The sequence below is a fragment of the Ambystoma mexicanum genome (genome assembly GCF_040938575.1).
Source record: "Ambystoma mexicanum isolate Mex_15411 chromosome 12 unlocalized genomic scaffold, UKY_AmexF1_1 Mex_chr12_unloc.1, whole genome shotgun sequence".
Taxonomy (NCBI): domain Eukaryota; kingdom Metazoa; phylum Chordata; class Amphibia; order Caudata; family Ambystomatidae; genus Ambystoma; species Ambystoma mexicanum.
Window position 1 is genome coordinate 929,155 of NW_027182322.1, and position 23,092 is coordinate 952,246.

Consider the following 23,092-nt stretch of genomic DNA (forward strand, 5'->3'; position numbering starts at 1 on the left):
ATATGGCCGCCGCGAGTTAATGCTAGTGCTCTAGTTGTTTTCATGGAGTGAGCTCCATTGTAAATACGAGCTCAGCCATCACGCGTGACGCTCCAGTTCAACAGTATGGGCGGAAACGCCAGTAAGTGTGGGTCTTTCGCGTCGAACCCTACGGACAACGCGTCCTGCGGGTATGCGCATGTGACCGTCATTGCAGATGTTAATTACCTGACTAATTAGACTTTTCCTCTCCTGTCTCCCCGTCACTCGGTGTCGCATGTCTGCTTCAATTCCTTCAATTTCATCGCACATGTTTAGACTGACAATTCCAGTTCGAATACGGTCATGCGTTCATATAGGTATGTTCATTTAATTTAATTTCATTCTCTAAATGTTTCTTTCGCTCATGATTGACTTGAATTCTAATCTATGCAACGTGGCTAATCTAGCAATTTTCCGCTTTCAGCGGAGCCGCAATCGAAATTCTGTTGGATACTTATCTGTTATATATAAAGGTAAGAATATATGCAAGAAACTTATTGCAATTTGCCGTAATTTGGATAAGTAATATAATATGGCAACTCCTTGTAAACTGTTTATGAGGGGCTTTGCAAATATTTATGTCACCTTAAAGAAACAAAAACTTTTCCTTCTTTTTCCCATATATCAGAACTAGTGTCAAGCCTCCTCAGATAAAACTACTTTTTTAACCTTTAGCGAGCACATGGACATAAGTATGGTGAGTTTTGAACTCGCAGGACCGTTCCCATCACTGACCTTACTGTATATATACTTTATTCTCTCCTTTCTCATATATGGCACTGATTCGACTTTTCGATGACCACCAATGAACAATATATATCCTTTTTACGTTTATGTTATCTCTGCTATGATATGTTACCATATTTTGGAATGCAAACTACATTGGCAAATCTTAATGGGAATTGTTGTGATGTTTACTTAACATGCCACTCCTATGTTTGCTCTATGGTTTTTTGGACCTTGCCGGTGTCCAATTTTTTGTGAATCCCGATATATGATTGTCAAAAATGTACAAAATATGTTTACATTCTTGGAGCCTTGGAAGAAGAGCTTGTGCTCGAAACACGTGTCGGCTGTCTTTGAATTGCATTAAATTATGCTTAATTGAACACTTTAATTTCTGGCTGTGTGCGCAATCTCTGGAAGCAAACCAACCCTCATTATATTCCATTTATGTGCACACCTTAGGCAGGGTGTTCACACTCCGCTCCCAATTGCTGCCCGTCAACCATCTTATTCTCTTGTCAGTGCGCCAAAGCCTCAATTGTCCTTTTCTGCCACACTCTCCTTTGAAACAAGAAAGGAGAATAGAGCTATAAAAGGCCAACTGGAAACCATACAGGCAAAGGCAGCAGAAAAATCATTTTTATTTCTAAAAAAGAAATTTTACATCAAGACCAAAAAATCTGACAAGACTTTTGGCCAGGATGTTGAGAAGGGAAGAGAAGGCTAAACAATCATAAAAGTAAAGGTGATATGATATGGCATTTATAACTCGCCTATAGACAAGTGTTTCAAGGCGTGGCAAGGCAAGGGAGGGGGAACAGAGAGAAGACAGAGACAGCGATCTTACTAGGCCAGGTGACATTGAAATCGCGCAAGTGCAGGGGAGGGGGGAAGGACAAAATTGCAGGGGCAAGGGGGAGGGAGCAGTGCAGTACATAGGATAACAGTAAAATAAATAAAGACAATAAATAAAAAGTGCGGCCAGCTGGTGGCAAGTGCAAGGGTAAGTGCAGACATCAGGTGACAAGTGCTGTTAGGGGGCTGTAGAGATACAGAAACAGTCCCCAATTGCAAGTGTTGCCAAGGGGGCAGTGCAGGTCTGCAACTGGTGGGGAGGGGACCTTGGATCCGAGATCAGAGGATAGCCAGGTAAACCAGTGCAGTTTCAGTTTCAGCCAGTAGATCAGCAGGGGAGAGGAGGAGAGAAAGCAGAAGCAAAGAGGAAGGTCTTGAGGTGCTTCTGGAGATGGTTCTCCTCCAGTTTCAGAGAGGCAGGGAGGCTGTTCCAGAGGGAGGCCCCAGCAGAAGAAAGAGATCTACCACCAACTTGTTGCTTGGAGAAGTGACTGGCCCTGAGGGAGTTGGAAGCGGATGAGCGAAGAGCTCGAGAAGGAATATATTTAGGAAGAGCGATTTGAAGGTATTGAGGCACCAGGCCCCAGAAGGCCATGTGGACAATACAGAGGGTTTTGAACTTAATCCTTGCCGCCACTGGAAGCCAGTGCAGAGATTTCAGTCCTGGAGAGATACAATCCCTTGGCTTGAGGCTAAGGACAAGTCTCGCAGTCCTGTTCTGGATTAGTTGCAGAGGGCGTAGAGTAGAGGCAGGCAGATTTAGAAAGAGGCAGTTGCAGTAGCCCATCCTACAGAGAACCAGTGGTCTGGAGACAGTGAGCTTCTGGGGGAAGGAGAGGAAAGAAAGAGTACCTCTGAGGGGGTGCAGCTGGTAGTGTGACTTCTTAGAGACATCAGAGATGTGAGGAGAGAAAGAAAGTGTGGAGTCGAAGATGACCCCAAGTTTTCTAGCCTCACAGGTGGGAGCAGGAAGAGGGCCAAGAGAGTCCGGCCAGAGAGTGACAGGAAAGCAGGTGTGCCGATGAGGAGAATCTCTACTGGAATTAAGACCGAGATCATTTGCGGCACACCTCTCCTGGATAGCAGACAGTCGGAGATGAGAGAAGGAGAAGAGGTGGCGAAGGGTGCCTGAAAACGAGTTAAGTGTCATCCGCATAGCATTGAAAGTTGGGGCAGAGAGCGGCAGTGCGGTGGGCAAAAGTGCCAGTTATTGGGGGACCAGCACGGAAACCAAAGACATCACCTGGGAATTCTTGAGGTTTTACACAGATCTATATAGCTCTGCAAACCCTATAGAGCAGAGTCAACAGGAATATATAGGAGCAAGGGAATTGGCTCAAATAACAGATCAGGAAAGAGAGGCACTAGAACTAGACATTACATCAGACGAGGTGCAGAGGGTGAATATGATCCTTGCCAGCAATAAGTCCCACGGCCAGGACGGCTCTATAGATCCTTCAGGGAAACATTGATTCCATACAAGGTCCCTCTTCTCAATGAAATAGGGAGTAGGGGACAAATTACAGCAACCATGGAAGAGGCAAAAGTAGTCCTCCTCCCAAAACAAGGCAAAGACCTGACTGTATGTGGTTCTTATAGGCTGATAGCCCTAATCAATGTGGACGTGAAGATCTTTACAAAGATCCTGGTGAACCGCTTAGATCAAATTCTTCCAAGCATAATTAGCTCAGATCAGTCAGGGTTCATCAGTGGCAGACAGACGAGTGATAATACAAGGAGGATAGCTCAACTCATAGAAAAGATCAATAAAAAGATAATCCCAGCAATTCTAGTAGCAGTGGATGAAGAAAAGGCCTTTGACTCAGTTGAGTGGCGGTTCCTGTTCATCGCAATGAAGCAAATGGGCTTTGGTGAGAAGTTCTTAACAATGATCAAGGCCAACTACCAGAACCCATCTCTAAGGCTAGCAATAAATGGCCAGCTATTCGAGCCCATTAAGGTCCAGAGGGGCACGAAGCAGGGTTGCCCACTCTCCCGCTTGCTCTTTGCAATTTATTTGGAGCCACTTTTGGCGGCAATAAGATTGAATGGGGTGATTGAGGGGATACCATTTGGGGGAAGGGTACATAAGATTGCTGCCTTTGCGGATTACATGCTGCTGACCTTGATGGACCCGGAGGGCTCCCTCAGGGCAATGGAGAGAGAGAGAGAGATAGTACAGTTCGGGTCGGTAGCTGGGCTAAAAATAAACCCCCATAAAACAGAAATTCTGAACCTCACAATACCAAGAGAGATAGAGGAGGGGCTCAAGGGCACACTTCAATATAGATGGGTTGAGAAGTACATAACCTATCAAGGAATAAAGCTAACTAAAACCTTGGACATGCTTTTGTGGGTTGCAATAGTCTAGTTTTGAGAGGATTAAGGCTCTTGCTAGGGTATTACGGCTCTCTGTAGATAGAAGTGGTTTGCAGGCATGGATCAGTTTACATGTGTAAACTGTCGCTGAGGCAGTAGCGTTAACCTGCTTATGCATGTTCAAAGTTGAGTCGAGGTCGAAACCCAAGGTTTTTACCTCCTTCGCCACTTTAATGCCAATACCGTCAATGTTAAAAGAGAGGTATTGATTACTGAGTTTATTAAGTCTGGCAGGTGCTCCTAGGATCATCATATCATCATTCAGACATAGACCATGTGTGGCCATCCATGCCTGAATGATAAGATAGATTTTGTTGACTAGTGCCAGGTCAATGTCATAGTCACCAGTCAGAGGAATGAGGATCTGGGTGTCATCTGCATGTGTCCAGTCAAATGATCGAAATCAAAAGGATCGACTGCAATAGTTGAAGATACATTTGTTCGAATAACAATAGTTTCGAAAAGTCATTTTTGAGAATCATTTTCGATCAATATATTTAATAATCATAATGAGTTACTCTTTAATTTTGTATTCATAATAATGGTTTTATTAGCATTTTAATACTGTTTTGTATATATTTTATTTATGTTGTATAAATAACATAGTTAATGTAGTATATAAACATTAATATTGCAATTTTAAATAAATATATTGAATATTTGCAAACTTTTTCAAACATGTATACTTTTATAACAGTAGATGGCGCTGTTGGATTACTTGAAAACCTTGACTTCCTTGCTATCACGGAAACATGGTTACATGCAGCCTCTGGCCCCTCACTGACTTTAGCCGTCCCATTTAACTACTCTATTATCAGATGTGACAGAAACTCAGCTCAAGTCAAAGGGGGAGGAATTGCCATTATCTTTAAGAACTCACTTGACATCAGAGCTATTCCTAACCTTCAGATCGCCTCGGCTCAATCACTATGCGTCAAACTGCCTCTATCCTCTAACCAGACGGTCACACTACATCTCATTTACCGACCACCTAGTCCCAGTTCAACCTTCTCTGAGGACATTTTGTCACTCCTTACTAACAATACTAAACCCAACTTGCAAAGTATAATGCTTGGAGACCTTAACCTTGGCCTTAATGGCCCAACTGACACCAACGCTAATGATTTAGCAAGTACTCTCTCAGACTTAGGTTACACCCACCACATTCATGAATCAACTCATAATAAAGGCAGAACCTTAGATTGGCTTGCAGACCTGGACTGCAGTATCAATTTGTCCACTATCTCACCATGTACTTGGTCGGACCATCATAAAATAACATTCACTATTAACGCCACTCCTCACTGTCTTACTGCCAATACGGCACCAGCGACCCTCACTCGCAGTAAGAAAAACATCACCACAGATAAACTGCTTTCTCTTATCCTTCCTATTCTTAACAATACTCTTCACTCTGCTGACCCTACAGTCCTAGTTGACACTTATAATCAGGCTATCCTGAAAGCATTAAACATCATTGCCCCATTACAAATGTGTAAAGCCAAACCACGCTCCCATCTCAACTCCTGGTACACACCACAGTTGAGAGAACTACGCAAAACCAAAAGAAATGCAGAAGCACATTGGAAAAACTGCCAAACATCTAGTAACAAATCTTCCTTGACTACAGCTTCTTCTAACTACAAAGAAGCTATCATTCAAGCGAAATAAAACAACTACAATGAACGTATCGCTCTCGCTGAATCAAATACAAAAGAACTGTTCAAGATCCTTAAAGAACTTGAATCTCCCATTGCCCCTATCAACAACTGTATCACAGATGCCGCGTGGTGCACGAACATTCAGAAGGCACTACTAGATAAAATATTGATGCTCCAAACCAAAATCAACCAAAAAAAACTACTCCTGCCGACCAACCTCGATCTTAAGACATCCACCACCAATAAGACCAGCCCTAAACCACCCATCAAACCATTTTGCTTCTCTCCACTAGACACCTGGGAAGTGGTAAACATCATTAGAAAACTAAAACCGTCCAATTGCCAAGGTGACTCCTGCCCCGCCCCTATCATTAAAGCGGCCGCGCATGACCTTGCCCTTTTCATCACCAACCTTATCAATGCCTCTTTCAAATCAGGTACAATACCTGACAATCTGAAAGATGCTTGGGTCATCCCACTGCTCAAAAAGCCCTCACTTGACCCTAGTAACCCTTCCAATTACAGACCAATTACAACAGTGCCTTTTCTTTTAAAAATACTTGACCGAGCCGCCTATTTACAAATTCAAGCATATCTAGAAACCAACAACCTCCTCGGCCTTAGGCAATCTGGCTTCCGCCCTAGACATGGCACAGAAACGGCATTTATTGACCTTGTAACACAAATGCATGAGATAAAAGACAAGGGCAAACTAGCACTCCTACTACTACTTGACCTATCAGCGGCTTTCGACCTTGTAAACCACCAAATATTGTGCCAACACCTAAAATCAGCCGGGCACTTTTCAGGCTCCGCCACCTCCTGGATTAGGCCTTTCCTTGCTAACAGAACTATCTGAGTCTTCTCATCCTCGGCTGAACCGTCTCATGTACTCTGTGGGGTCCCTCAAGGATCATGCGTATCCCCTACGCTTTATAATGTCTTTACTAAGCCACTATTCGATATTCTGGATTACATGGGTGTCTAGTACACTAACTATGCCAACGACACCCAGATATTAATCCCAATCTCAGGAAATCACTTCGAAGACTCCAAAGTCCTTAACGGAATTTACTCAGTAATCCAAGCCTGGAATGCACACCACGGACTTTGCTTAAATGATGAGAAAACTGAGATACTAATACTTGGCTCCCGCACTAGACTGAACAAACTAGACCCCTCATTCAAATCCTTCATAATTGACGGTAACACCATTACGGCCTCTAATAATACTAAAACTCTTGGTATTTACCTTGATGACACTCTTTCCTTCAACAGACAAACTAACGCCGTAGTTGCAGCATCTGCCTACACTTGCAAGCTTATCACTGCTTGTAGGCCTTTCCTGACCACACCTAATTGCATTACCCTTGCCAGAACACTAGTCATGTCCAAAATCGATTACTGTAACTCACTTTTCTTAGGGACTAGCCTTAGAAACATGAACAAACTACAAGTGACGCAGAACAACGCTATCAGGCTGCCCTTAACATCCCGAAGAAGTCACCCATCTCCGACACAAGACGCAATCTCAAGTGGCTTTCTGTCAAACACAGAATCGCCCTCAAAACTCTAGCCTTAACACACAAAGCTAGAGCCATCCTTGCCCCAGCTTACCTCTCCAACAAACTGCTGCCTCACACTTCCTCAAGGCCACTAAGATCGGCACAAGCCAACACCATGTCCATTCCTAGATTTAAGCTGCAGAATTCAGGGGGTTCTAACTTTCCTGTCCAGGCGGCAAAGCTTTGGAACACGCTCCCGACGCCCATTAGATGTGAACCCTCCTTCCACCTCCAATCCAAAAATCCAAAAGTTGGTTGCACGACCTTGACGGCCAGTCGCCTCCTGGCACTCACTAGCATGGCCGCGGCCGCGTTTATGCCTCCTGTACTTGTTTGCATTCAATAATGTGTCCTGCATACTTTTCTGTAACCTTCTATACTGTGTAACTGTATTATCCTTTTTAACTGTATTGCTTTAAGAGCTGTAATAGCTGTAAGATATGCGCCCAGTTGCCCCAGGGCTGGGAGCGCTTTACAAATAAACAAAATACAAATATTGTAGTATCCAAGTTTTGTTTATATTTATTCTCAAGCGGCCAACGTATGACGTCCCACGTTACGTAACCTGGCGTGGTCGCCATTTTGCAAGTTCCTTTTTCCTGGACCGGTTCCTATCCGTACGCACTCTCGTATTTTTTTCAGATCTGCTGTTTTTCCATCTCTGAGATGTTTTTTTTTCTATGGAGACGGTTTTTGGGATTGATTTTTGTTCGAGAATGGATTATTGCTACGCTGGATGGATGCCTTTTCTATTGGAGTTTTTCTTCTTGGATTTCCTTTTTCGTATGTTTTTTTTTCCTGGTTTGGTGTTTTTTTTTACTTTTCTATGGATTTTGGACTTGGATTATCAATTGTTCCTGTTACGGATGTGTTCAGTATGGATTTCCTGGTTTTGGTGAGTTCACTTGGATTACAGATTTGGTGATTTTGGTGAGTTTTTGTTTATTTATTTTAGCATTTTAAATTGTAAGAAATGGCTTCTAAATACTGCATTGCTTCCAACGACTCGAAATTGTTCACTAAGCTTGCAATTCTTTCCTCGTAATCTGTGTATTTTTTTTTGTTTGAGTGTTTTCCAGTGAAATTGTTTGTGCTATTTTTATTTCTTGCGATGTTTGTTCCATTTTAAGGTGATTTACGAAATGCCATAAGTTTGGATTACTTATATTGAATTCCTTGTTTATTTTGCTATGCCAACCTTCCTGGATATTATTCTTTCTTGGCCAGTTTTCTTTTACCGATCGGTGACAATTCCAAATTGTAATTAGGTGTTTTGCTCTTTGCCTTGTTCCTTTTCTTGTTAACTGTCCTATCCAAGTGTTTTCCAAATAATCCATTAAATCAGCTAATTTGTCCTCATTATTGGTGAAATATGGTGTTGTAATCAATGTCTCATAATATATAATAACTTTGTCCTCTTGCACAAATGCCAATGTGTATATTTGCTTGATTTGATGCTGAAAGTCACTGTTTTCTGTGTATTCTGTTCTTAGGCCTAATTTTGGTATTTTTCTCCATATTGATTGTCCGAAATGAAAGAAACATCCTTGTATGTGAGTGTCTGGGTATGTTTTTTCAAAAGCTTTTAACCGACCTTGTTCAAAATCCATGATTATTGTTTTCAGTGATTTATCTGTCAATGATTCCTGATTTTTGTATATACACATCTATATAGTTCTTCGGTTTTCCCTGGCATTAAAACATACATTAAAGGTATTACTGTTCCATTGCTTGTACCGTGAATGCTATAAAACTGATGAAAGGGTGCTGGAAATGATTTGAAAGTTCCATCTCCGTGCCATATCGATGAATCTCGTAGGTGTGATAAATTAGTACAAGTAGTAAAAATCAATATTTTCTCATTATTTATATCCAATGTTGCCAACAGAAATTGTTTTCCTTTTTCAGTTTTTTGCAAACTTTCAGGTACATGCATGTCTAGATATGTTTGTGGTGCCATTGGCAGGTTTTCCTTTTGTTGCTTTTGTCTATTTACGCTTCTTTTCATTAGTTTCGTGTTTGGCATTTGGGCTGCTACATGGAGTGGCATTTTCTCATGTTTTTTTCACTAGCGAGCTGCTTGCTTCATTTCGATTTTCCGCTACACTTTTTTAATCTCATTTAGCGATTTTTTTAAAATTATTATAGCTGTAGTGTCAGGCATATGATTTTGTTCCCCCTTGTACACCTTATATTTCCATTTTCTGTTATTGCACTTCCTGTACACTTGAATTTTTTATATTCTGTACATTTCCAGTAACTGCTTTCGTTACGTGTCGTTTCTCTATTATAGATGTATCCTTCAAATACTAATTGGGTTCCTCCCATTTGAGATTTTATAAACTCCATTTTCGTACTCAGTATGTATCTGAAATAGTGAAATTTATCGTTGATATCGTTCGCTGACTCTAACTTGCTAATTTTACTAGTATTTCATCAATTTCATATGTTTCACTCACCAGATGATTTTAGTCAGGTAATACGTTATTCTCGCTTTCGCTCGTGCCAGTTGGTGTTTCCTAGTCACCTTCTCACGCACTGACAGTTTGTTTTCAACTGTTACCTGTGGATATGCCTTCTACACAAGGTTCTTTACTCTTCATTCAGACCTATTCTTTTAACCCTTCATCGATCGAATTTTCATATGTTATGTTGTTTAATCTTCGATCCTTTTGTTTCGATCAAATGACCGTTTACATGATTTCTACCTGATGTCGAACCTTTGACTTTCGATCCTTTTGATTCGATCCTATTGTCTTTCGGTTCTTTGTTTCGGTCCTATTACCTATAACCATCTGCATAGGTAGTGTAGGTGACACCCAGATGGTCCAGATTATCAAACAAAGGCTTGGTGAAGACAATGTACATAGTGAGCGAAACACAAGATCCTTGTGGTACTCCACATGTTATGGGTATCAAGTCTGCTGAGGCCAAAGGTAAGAACGCCCTCATGGACCTATTATTCAAAAAGGATTGAATCCAAGCTATCGTTTCATGGGAAAAATTGGCAGCTGTGGAAAGAGGTTTGCAAACCATGTTATGATCCACCAAATAAAATGCGGCAGAATAATCAAGCAGGAGTAAGAGGGCAGGTTTCCCATTGTCCTTAAATTCGTCGATTTGATTCTTCAGGTCAATCGGGGCCGTTTCTGTGCCATGTTGGGGTCTGAAGCCAGACTGCCGAAGCCCTAATAGGTTGTTAGACTCCAGGTACGCTTGTATCTGGAGGTAGGCAACTTTGTCTATTATCCTTAATAGAAAAGGGACTGTTGTAATAGGTCTATAATTGGTCGGTATGTTGTGGTCCAGTGAGGGTGTCTTTAGGAGAGGTAGTACCCATGTGTCTTTGAGATTTGTAGGGACCGTACAAGTAAGGAACGAGGAATTAATTAGAGTAGTGATGAAGGAGGCCAAGTGACTGGCAGTCTTTTTGATTTTGGAGGCCCGGCAAGTATCACCCTGGCATCTAGACCGTTTAAGTGAGGCTATGATGTGTTCCACTTCTTTGGTGGAGGCTTGAGCAAATTTAAATTGCTGGGGTGATTTGGCAGGGTCTGATTGGGTTCTTTGTAAGGTCCCTAGGTCAGGGAGATTCAACTTTTTTTCTGCTATTTTGTTTTGAAGGAGAGAGATTTTATTGGACAGTGCATTTTGGATATTAGTACACGAGGTTTTATCCTTGATGCAGGTGTCCGCGGGAAGGATAGGGGATTCCATTTCTTTTAGGATGACAAAGAGTTCACTGGTGCTAGAGCTAACTTTGTTGATCCTATCGTTGTAGGTCTCATGTTTAGTTTGTATGATATCCAATTTGTATTTGGTTGTGATCTTTAGTAGGTTGTCTTTGTCGGCCACTGTTGGGAAGTTTTTCCATAGAGTTTTAGCTTTCCTTTTTTCTGCCCGGAGAACTTTGAGTTGACGGGTAAACCATTCGTTAAGGTGGGCTCTCGGTTTGGTTTTACACATTTTGAGAGGCGCAATGTAGTCAATAGCTTGTGTGATCGCAGAGTTATACAGATCTACTAGCATAGCTGGGTCTGAGGAGACAGGCATAGCATTTAAGATAGGGAGTCGATGGGGCCGTAACTTGTCCATAGTAATGTTAGGTTTATTCCTAGTGGGAAGTGGGGGTGAGGGGGGTAGCAAATTATTCCTGATGGGAGGTAGGCTATCTTGGATGGTGAATGTCAAAAGGTAGTGGTCAGTCCAAGCGATGGACGTTATTATTGTTTCACAATTGAGGTCTGCTACCCAGTCAAGGGTTCTACCTTTTGCATGACTAGGCTGATTAACCCTTTGCGTAATGCCTAATTCCGTTAAGGAGTTAGTCAATGCTAAGGCATGCTGATTCTTAGGGTTGTTGAGGCCAAGATTGAAATCTCTGAGAACTAGCATTTGCGAAGTAGGTTTGGTATTAGCCGAGATTGTATTTATGATGTCTTCCTCAAAAGAGCCAACAGGGCCAGGAGGTCTATAAATGAGGTGCATTGTTAAGGTACGAAATTTGGTAAAAGGTAGTTTTACTGTCAGCAGTTCACAAGAAGTGGCCAACGGTTGTGTCAGACTAGACTTGGCTATGAAAGCAATTCCACCGCCTCTAGACGATACTCTATCTAATCTCAGGATAGTGTAATTATCCAGGATAGCAAGTAGGAGTGAAGGACCGGCTGCTGGATGGAGACAGGTCTCTGTAATTGCTAAGAAGTCAAGTTGTCTAGAGCTAATTAAATCAGCTATACCTACAGCATGGGCTACCACGGATCTGGCATTGATAGGTGCCCCTTTGATTAGCGGGGGTGAGATGTAGAGAGGGTTCAGGTCAGTAGGTACTTTAATCTGACCAGCCTATTTTTTGCTAAATTTGTTATTTTTTAAAATAGGGAACTTCTGGGAAGGAGTTTTTAGATTAAGATTGGGTTTGTGATAGGGGATGATTGGCGGCGAGAACATTTTGTTCAATCTTGAACCAAGTCTATAATTTCTTACTAAGGTAGAGCATGGTTGGTTAGGTAGTGTATTTTGATTGTAATTAGGTCTGTGATACAGAATAGTAGTAGGTGAGTGAGTTTTATTCAATCTAGTAGCAAGTCTATTATTTCTTACTGATTTAGAGCATGGTTGGTTAGGTAGTGGTCTCATAGCGAAACGCTGGATCCATTGGATAGGAGTTAAGGTGCAGTGGGCTCCATCAGGCGGGGAGACACGTGTGCTTGGATGATGAGTTCCTAGATTTAGCTGAGTTAAGAATTTAGTAGGCCTGATGGTAGAGGTCTGAGTAATATTCATAAGGGGTGGCAAAAAAGTAGCAGGCTTAATCCCAAGATGTACAGTGTTATACATGGTCCAAGTGGGTTGCAGAGACATAATTATGACCCACAACTTCAAGGAAGAAATTTGGATACCTGAATATCTGATATCTGCAGCTAGCGCCAGGGTACCAACGTCAGAGAAGGCTATCAACAGGTATACAAAAGGGACAGTAGCAGCATATATAGTTATGATCCAAGATGTACAGCTAAAGATGGTAGTTGGCCAATCAACAGGTGTGGACTTAGGTACAGTTAGGATGTAGCAGACTTGATCAGAAGTACTAACGGGCAGACAAGTCTAAAATGAGTATGATGATGCATGTTGCAGACAAACGTAACACTGATAAATCAAGCAATAAATCCAAGTTATTAAATATGCGCTAAACAGCATAATACAGCAGTGCAACAATACATACACGGCCGGGAAAGAGGCATCAAGTCTATTCACATTTTGACATTTGAAATTATGACATTAGGTTGCTGATCTGGTTTCACAGGAAATGTAAATTCGTAGAGAAGTTTGGTGCCCTCTACTGTTTGCCAAAGGAGAGTTGACCGCACAATGCGGGGGGACCTGCAGCCTGAAGGTGCTGGGAACGTTACTTACGAAAGTAGTGAGTGTGCCCGCGTAAATGTAATTTGCTATATTATGCTACTATTGGGTATCGAAAGAGGCCAATTAGGAAGGGGCAGACATTAATCAAGATCAAGACTACAAGTTGATACAGTGTAGTAAGTAAAAAAAACAGACCAATGGTAAACGTGACCGCAACAAGCAAGGCAGGACTAGCTCGAGAGTATTGAAATACACAGGTAGTTTTAGACTAATTATATGAAAGAGTGTTGAGCATGCGGCGCTGTCGCCTTTGACGCCTACAGATAGATCAAATTATATAAAGTAGGTAAATAGTCTACAGTAGCTCAGTTCAGGCGGTGAATCAAAGACATGTGGGACATAGTGTCAGTTAATGCCTATGGTGTTTGTATGAGCATATACGAGCCACCGCTCGATAGCCGGTACACATATACAGCTTACCCTCAGCGATGGTAGAGCAGGCCAGGACTGCAAACACAGCATGTGTAGATCTCGAGTGAATTGTTACTGCACGGCCATAACGCGGACAGGGCACAGACAGGGCCTTTTTCTTTGGCCTTCTTTGCCTGGCCGGCTTCCGTCTGCCGTCGTTATGGATTGGACAGCTTAAGAGGCTTGGTTGCTTGGCAACTAATACACAGCATCGTTATGAAGCAGGAAGACGCGGGCCATTTTAAAATCATGCGGCTCAGATATTAACAAGGCAGCATGTAGTTTTCCCTCAATGTACTGTGCCCGCGTAAATGTAATTTGCTATATTATGCTACTATTGGGTATCGAAAGAGGCCAATTAGGAAGGGGCAGACATTAATCAAGATCAAGACTACAAGTTGATACAGTGTAGTAAGTAAAAAAAACAGACCAATGGTAAACGTGACCGCAACAAGCAAGGCAGGACTAGCTCGAGAGTATTGAAATACACAGGTAGTTTTAGACTAATTATATGAAAGAGTGTTGAGCATGTGGCGCTGTCGCCTTTGACGCCTTCAGATAGATCAAATTATATAAAGTAGGTAAATAGTCTACAGTAGCTCAGTTCAGGCGGTGAATCAAAGACATGTGGGACATAGTGTCAGTTAATGCCTATGGTGTTTGTATGAGCATATACGAGCCACTGCTCGATAGCCGGTACACATATACAGCTTACCCTCAGCGATGGTAGAGCAGGCCAGGACTGCAAACACAGCATGTGTAGATCTCGAGTGAATTGTTACTGCACGGCCATAACCCGGACAGGGCACATACAGGGCCTTTTTCTTTGGCCTTCTTTGCCTGGCCGGCTTCCGCCTGCCGTCGTTATGGATTGGACAGCTTAAGAGGGTTGGTTGCTTGGCAACTAATACACAGCATCGTTATGAAGCAGGAAGACGCGGGCCATTTTAAAATCATGCGGCTCAGATATTAACAAGGCAGCATGTAGTTTTCCCTCAATGTACTGCTGAAATGAGACGAGCAAAAGATGATTTAGTGCCCTCACCCAAGGTGTATGTTCTCGGCATCCAAGAAGGTACGAACAGTAGAATCTCCAGACATCAGGGGCATGGCAGAAAGCAAGCTGCTACAACGAGGCGCTTCTGCATCGACAGAGGGGCGGGAAGCCTCCTGCCCTCTCAAGTTCAGGAAGTGATGTTTCTGCAACAGCGCAGATGGGCCTTTTTCTTTGGCTTTCTTCTCCTGGCCGGCTTCCGCCTGCTGGCGTTATGGATTGGACAGCTTTAGAGGCTTGGTTGCTTGAGGAGGTACCAACAAAGATGTATTACAGTAGGATACTGACGGTGGGAGGGGACTCCTGAGACAAGCTAATAGGGCGGGCCCAAATCACCACATTTCCATCTCCATTTACACCAATTTCTGGCAACCCGCGTTTCACACCAGGGTATGGAGAAAAGGGCTTTGGTGCTGGCGGGAAGAAGGCTCACAAAAGATCTGGGATATGTTTGCGGGCCAGACATTAAATCATTCTCCCAATGCAAGGCACACTTTGGAGTGGAATAAACTGAGAGGTTTCGATAATTCTAAATAAGGTACTAGGTAATCCAGCCACCCATGAAGGAGGCAGCAACGTGTAGCTTTACCTCCTTCGAGAAATACCTAGTTTCCGATTCCGGTGCTAAACATTTAGTGGTGGCAATTTTCTCACTTATCAAACAAGGTGAGGAACAAGGGGAAGGGAAATACATGGCATTCTGGGAAGGGGTAACATGCCAGGAGATAGAGGCAACAGAAAGGAAGAAATTGTGGACTAACATACCAAAGCTAACAAGATCCCTACAAATCCAGGAAATATGGGTTAAATCATGTTACAATGGCACCTAACTCCAGATAAAATACATACATTCTACCCCTCAGTATCTAGTCTTTGCTGGAGACAATGTGGAATGGTGGGGACTTGGAATCATATCTGGTGGGACTGCCCTCATATCCAGGAATACTGGAGGGTAATATGGTAAGCACTTCGGGAGGCACTGGGTCTGAAGGGAAGGGTCAACAAAGGATTGTCTATACTGGGGCTAGGGGCACAATTGGAAGATGATGGTGGGGGTGCTGGGGTGGCACAGAAATGGAAATCGAAGGATCCTCCAACTGAACATGAATGGGTGGGACAAGTCTGGAACTTTGCAGTTTTGGAATGGGCTACCTACTCTCTACAAGGAGATCATCAATTTTTCCTGGTGGATTGTTCCTGGGTCCTGGAGTTTCTTCAAAAAGGGGCAAGGGGGAACTGATGCCCGAGGAGAATGAGACTTCTAGGCCTGGTGGAATAAACCAGGTCACTTGACTCTAGGAGGCTAGGATTCAAAGAAAATCAAAAGGAATGCCTACATCTACGTTCGGACTCTCTGGGCGCTGGTGGGAGGTGTAGGGGTCTTACAATGTGATGGAAAATTTTGCAAATGTTAATAAAAAGTTACATGGAAAAATAAATACAAAAAAATAAAAATCTTACTTGAAGGCAGCTCCCGATTCAGCTCTGCCATGGCCTCCTGTCTAGCTCCTGCTCATGCATGAAGAGGTAGCAGAGAGCTTCCTGGTTCCTGCTCACGTGCAAGCAGGAGCTATAGCACCAATGAAGCGGTGCCCCACTCAGTTTGTATGTGCGAGGAAAATCCAGGAACGCCCCCTTGCACATACAAATATGTAGTTCCCCACTCAGTTTTCCCTATGGGCCATGCAAGGCCGGGGAAGCAAAACGCCCCAGCCTTGCATGGCTCATTGAGCATGTGCGGCTGGGGAACTGAACTGTCAAATGGAAACCAGGTTTCCCTTTGACAGTTCAAGCCAATGCAGGAACACCCCCTTGGCTTCAACAAGCAACCGAGGGAGCGCTCCTGGGCTGGTGCGGATCCTCCATATTGGGCAAGGGTTCTGGTGTATCAGCACTCCCTCCCGCATTATGGATGAAGTGCCTCTGCATGTAACCAATCGCTGCTTCACTTACAATCAAGTGATTAGCAACTGCTTGAAAGATGCCCTTTTTAAATGTGGACATTTCAAGTAACAACATGTATGCTGAGCACTCGCACACCACCAGTTGTTTATTAGGCGTGTGCTCTGAGGTATCTTTTGAAAAATAGGTTCACATTTTGATTCCCATGTTTTGTGGGGTGTAATCAAAGGCCTCAAACTAACAGAACTGAAGGCCTACCTGTCATTACCAAAGGAAAAGCAGCATTTTTTAAAACAGTATGTTTAACCACTGACACCAAAACGGTTTTGCATGTGTGTTTGCAGTTTAGATATGAGAAATGTACCCCTGATAACATAAAAATATTCTTTCCAGCCACTATTATCCCGGCCCCGTTTCCTCCTCCTTTTATTTCCTTTCCTCCCACTAATCTCTCTGTCCTCCACTGCTCGCAATCTTGGTCTTTATTTCGACTCTAATCTTTCCTTTACCCATCAAATCTCTCTCACCTTGTGCCCCTGTCGATTTCATCTTTACAACATACGTAAAATTTGCCCATTTCTTACTTTTCACGCTGCAAAGCTTCTTGTATCTTTGCTAGTTTTTTATAGACTTTTCTACTGCTCTGTTCTATTCTTTGGTCTTCCCTGCTCACGTCTCGCTCCTCTTAAATAAATATATCATTCTTCTATTCGCTCACTTTGACTTCTCTCCTACCGGGACTCAATTTCCTCTTCTCTTGCCTCACTTGAATGGCTTTCTTTCTTCTCCCAGCTGAAATACAATTTCCTTTGTCTAGTCTTCAAATCTCTCTACGGTCTTTCCCCTGACTACCTTGCAGCTCTCCTCTCATTCTATTCCCCTTCTCTCCGCTCTGCTGGTCTTTTCCAACTCAATGTTTCTCGCCACCCCTGTGCTCAATCTCGCTTTCACACCTTTCAGCTTCTTGCTCCTCTCCACTGGAACCTTCTTCCCCTATCTCTTTGATCCTTTACCTCTTATTCTCTGTTCCGTTCTTCCTTAAAAACTCACGTGCTCCAGTCGTCTGTTTGATTGATCCTGGCTGACCCTGAACACTGATGATTGTTGATTTCAATGTACTGTTGATTGTTCTCTGTAAAGCGCTTTGGTTAAATGTGCTATATAAAGCATAATCAAATACAAATACAAAAATGTCAGGGAAAAGACGTGTTGCGTGCTGGCAAAAAGTATGGTATATTATGTTATGCATGCAAAATACCAGAAAAGAAAAGCCCACTTTGTTTTCATGAAAAGGTTTCTGTAGGCCCTAGGCAAACCCTTTGCTTGCAGTGGGACAAATGTCACAAAGGACTCGCCCCATGGGAAGACTGGTTTACATCCCCCCAGCTATTTTACAATTGCAATAAAGTGTGGCTGCTAAGAAGTGTTGAAAACAGACTTTGTCTAGACTTAGTGTATTTGAAAGGGCTCTGTGCAGAGACAAATGACCCTGGCTGGTGCATCCCCGAATGTAGAGAGGCGGGGTGGAGACAGGGGCTTCAATTAAGAGGATCTGAACTTTGAAAGAAATACAAGAAATGGATGCCTTTCAGATTGAAATAGTGATCCCCAGAAGATAAGAGAACAGGCCTTGTGACATCACAGGGACGGCCCGGCTCATTATCTACAGTGGGGGATCTCTGTGTAGCAAATGCATCCCCTATTTACGAGCTGTAAGCAACTTCATACGTCCAACTTCAAAGAGATTAATAAAAACACTGGCCCAGACAGACAAATGGCACTGAAGACAGGAAGCTCCAATTTGCATATCCCAAAGATTTTCTATTAATTTAGGCACTATTATCATTTAGGCCTTTCTCTTAGCAACCATAAGTCATATATTTGTTTTTTATGTGTCATTCCTTAGATACTTGCCAGGTGATTTTGGTGATATAAAATGCACCCACCTGTGACTTAGGGAACTGTAATGGCCAGTTAAACTAGGTTCCTGGCTGATCTGAAAATGTCCCAAATTTAAGAGTTGGCGAACCGGTGAAGGGTGAAATTATGAATGTGGGGAGTAAATTACATGTTCATAACTGTTATGCTTTCAGTGAAAACAGCAGAAAATTGTCAAACAGTCGTGCAAAATGGTGCAGACCTGGCTGTCGTTTTATTTAATTCCCACTGATTAGCTGAAAAGGAAAATATATAAGGTATGGCATTTGTTAGTAAAATTATGAGGTTTTGCCACATAACTAGTTTTTGAGAAAAATCAGACATGAGAACAAATGGGGATTGCAAATTAAGCTGCCATATGTCTGCTCCAGACTCTTAAACCAATTTGTAGAGATGGGCTTGAGTTGGGAGGAGAGAGAAGGGTAACTGTCCAATCCTAGTTACAAGAATTCTTGCAGGGTACTTCCCCAAGATTGTGAACCTGATGGTGTCATCGCTGCTATATGAGATGGAATGCACTATGAGGAAGGGACAGAGCTGCTGAAACCTACCATTTGACAGCTGCAAGGAATCACCATAGGAGATTGCTGGGAGTGCATCTGGATGGAGCTGTCTATTTCTGGGAAGGCCTAAAAGCTGACTGGGTCATAGGGTGGAGTGCTGCTGGCCATCCTTGAGAGTGGAGTGACCAGACCTGTGTCCTTTCTTTACAGAGGGTCTTGAAATGCAGCTGGCTTTCCTGAATTTTAGCAAAACAAAAAGGTGATGGCTGGAAGGTTTTGAATTAATCATAACCACGGGCACAGCTCTGTGCAACCCTCCAGACCATCGTTTTTCAGCCTGCCAAGCCATTACAGAAGGGGAAAGTCCACATGCAAATCAGGCTTGGTACCACCCCCAAAGGGGCATTCATGCCCAAATTGCTAGGTCACATCCCTTCTGCACGAGACCACAAGCATCCCCAAACATGTTTCAGTCTTGTTGGGCATCATTATTGAGGAGTAGCCTGGGTCTCTTGGCCCAGCAGGCTCGGGACCCACGTCTGGGCATACCCGTCCCATTCGGGGTGACTTACGCAAAACCAAAAGGTGATGGCTGGAAGGTTTTGAATGAATCATAACCATGGGCACAGCTCTGGGCAACTCTCCAGAACATCGTTTTCAGCCTGCCAAGCCATTACAGAAGGGGAAAGCCCATATGCATATCAGGCGTGGCCCCACCCCAGAAGGGGAAGTCCAGCCCAAACTTCTAGGTCAAATCCCTTCTGCACGAGACCACAAGCATCCCCAAACATGTTTCAGCCTTGTTGGGCATCGTCAGTGCGGAGTTGCTTGGGGCTCTAGGCCCAGCAGGCTCGGGGCCCACGTCTGTGCATACCCGTCCCATTCGGGGTGACTTAAGCAAAACAAAAAGTTGATGGCTGGAAGGTTTTGAATGAATCATAACCACTGGCACAGCTCTGATTAACCCTCCAGACCAGGGAACCTGGCCTAGCAGTTCGGGCTGGGCCGCTACCATTGGTGGCAGTACCTGACTGATTTGCCAATCACTTTTGTGGTTATAGTTTGTCTCACTGTGTGAGAGAGGGTATGCCCAGACGTGGGTCCCTTGCTCGCTGCGCCATAGGGAACCAAGCTGCACCTCACTGAGGAGGCCCAACAAGGCTGAAATTTGTCTGGGGTTGCTTGTGTTTCCATGCAGGGGGGACCTGGACTAGCGGTTCGGGCTGGGCTGCTACCATTGGTGGCAGTACCTGACTGAATTGCATATGGCTGGATCTCTTTTGCAATGGCGCAGATGGGCAAAATAATGGTGGTGTGGAAGGTTGCCCAGAGCAATGCCAGTGGTTCAGATTCATTCAAAACCTTCCACCCATCACTTTTGTGGTTATAGTTTGTTTTACTATGTGAGAGAGGGTATGCCCAGACGTGGGTCCCTTGCTCGCTGCGCCATAGGGAACCAAGCTTCACCTCACTGAGGAGGCCCAACAAGGCTGACAGTTGTCTGGGGTTGCTTATGTTTCCATGCAGGGGGGACCTGGCCTAACAGTTCGGGCTGAGCTGCTACCATTGGTGGCAGTGCCTGACTGATTTGCATATGGCTGGACCTCTTTTGCAATGGCGTAGACGGGCTAGAAAACGTGGTGTGGAAGGTTGCCCAGATCAATGCCAGTGGTTCAGATTCGTTCAAAACCTTCCACCCATCACTTTTGTGGTTTTGTTTCCTGAATTTTAAACAGAGGTTTTCTATGTAAGTAGAAATTAACCCTTTGCAAACAAAAGGCGGGGGAGTCTGCTGGCCTTAAATTCTTTCCTTTTATAGCAGGGGGGAGGAGGGGCAAAACTGTGTAGATCTTTAGCCTATTTAAGCAAAAATATACATTGAATTAATCCCCCTTGGCAGAACACTGCAGGGTGATTTTTGATCAAATTAGAACTTAACAAAGCCCACTTCCCAGTGTGCGCTGAGAAATTATAGCCTTTAATTTAATTGCATAATCCTTTTTTTCAGGTTGACCGAGACTTCTTTAAGGAAGAGGGGTGTCTTTGTTCTTAAATCAGTCCAATCGTTTTGTACAACTTTCCCCAACACAGGCCGTTCAGTGGAGGGGGGTCTGAAATCCAAAATTCTTCAATCATGCACATTTTTCTGTCAGACTTCCCCAACCCAGACCAAAGTAAAGGGGGTGTGAAAAACAAACCGCTAAATCACCCTGTGTTTATTTTAAAGCCAACATATGGGTGAAATAATAATTGCCATATGCATTTGCCCTCATTTCCAGAACTAAACTGCTAGCCTTTTAAGCACACCAGAAAATCGAAATTGCACAGCACTACATTTATATGTATTTGTCTTCACTGACCAGTGCTAATTATTTCTTGAATTGAAATTGAGATAAAGCACTGTGATTTGTGTGTTTCCCCATTTAATTTGTATAATTGATTTGTGTAACAAGAAGTTAATGGTGAGCCACAAAGGTAGCATGTGTAGTTTGTGCGATTTTTCTTAACATCTAATTCAAATCAACATAAATATATTTCCTGTACACCGGCCTGGCTCTCGGCTCATTGGTAGCCAAGGGGTATTGGATGAATTGGAGATACAGCCGAATAAAAGAATCCATTGCACAGTTTGTGTGACACCTTGAGAGGTAAGGGCAGGAACCCCCAGTGTTGAGGGTGGCCTCTCAATAAACCATTATAGTTTGCATATCATTGTCTCGAGGCACATTCATTTGGTTATTCCTGTTAATCCCAGCACATTTTGGCTAGTATTTTGCTTTCAGATTCTGCAGTGTGCGGCACCATAATAGGATCCTATGTGGCTGTCTTTCATTGACATCAAAAGTGCCTGTTAATCCACGCCTGTGGTGTAGATTTTCTAATCCACGTTTCCACATTCATAGGGCTCTGGGATTTCCATTCTCTAGCTGCTGAATGGGATTAGAAGTGAGTTCACACTGTTTGTTTTTCAGCTATTATGTGGCACTGAAACTGCATCCAACAATCTGAGGTTATTTTCAAGGGAAGTGGAAATCGGAGAGAGATGCAGTGTTATGAAGAACACAGACCCTGTGGTTGAGGTTTGGCTATTTGCCCATCCATCAACTCCACTAGGCCATGCTAGTCTTTATGGCCATTGCCACCCACTTCCTGCCCCTCCCCACCCAAAACCAGACTCTCTGGGATCTCATTGAGCTCACTCTATCAAGTAGTAATGTCAGAGCTTCTTCAGTGAATGGACTGCCAGTGTTAGTTGGTGTTTGTTACATACTTGGGTGCTGTCAGTCTTGGTTTGACATAGATATGTATAAAATAACGGTACCATGTAAGACAATAGCAATTTACACACATGAAACAAAACAAAAGCTACTCAGCCAATTTGCATATCTGTAGTGCATTACTATGTGCCCCTGATCTGGGTGTGACCTTCCAGTGATGTCTTCTAACTGGTGCTGTTTATGTGTGTTGTTTAGCTGAAATGGTCTATTTTATTTTTAAATGTTTTTATTGGCATTTATAGGTATACAAAAAACCGTTGAGCAATTGTTTTGGATTGCATCATCCAATGCATATATTGTATGCCAAGTGAACTTCGGAGAACAATAACGAGTAAACAAACAATAATAACAACATTGACTGTCCCATCCTTTACTGACTTGTAGCGTTCCATGTTTCCCAGGTCCGAAGCCTGCACCCTGCGTTGGCCCTCATAGGGAAGTGGTATAACAATGTGCGTTGGAATAATTGTCTGATCTATGCACTGTGTTCACATTTGGCGTCGAAGGGGGGTAGATTCAAGGGGGTTTATAGTTTGTCGAGAAGATCATGTCTCTCAGGAGGGCCCTCCAGGACTCCAGTGTGGTGCTCAGGTCATCCTCTCCCCGGCTGTTCCCCTCCTCCTAAGCTCTGGTTTCAGCCGTGGTCCACCTCTCCATCTCCTTAATCCAGGGTTCATATCTGGGGCCTGCTGGCGATTTCCAGACCATGGCAATCGTCCTCTTAGTTAACACACAAGCCATGTCCATGAGGTTTGCTAAGTGCCTGATTTTACTCAGCCTCGGGTAAGTGCCCAATAGGCACTCCTTGGGTGTCCATTCATATATCTCCAGTCCAGCATTCCTGCAGGTCTGTTCAGCAGCCAGCCAGAGTTTC

At 43.4% G+C, this 23,092-nt stretch overlaps 1 long non-coding RNA gene across 1 annotated transcript in view; it reads left to right on the forward strand.

Moving 5' to 3' along the window:
- The window catches only part of LOC138529514 (uncharacterized), a 420,126-nt gene that overhangs the window by 17,631 nt on the left and 379,403 nt on the right, over positions 1 to 23,092 (forward strand). The window contains exons 2-3 of the long non-coding RNA XR_011284843.1: positions 298 to 338; positions 446 to 494. This is a non-coding gene — a long non-coding RNA (uncharacterized lncRNA). The remainder of the gene's footprint in view (positions 1 to 297; positions 339 to 445; positions 495 to 23,092) is intronic.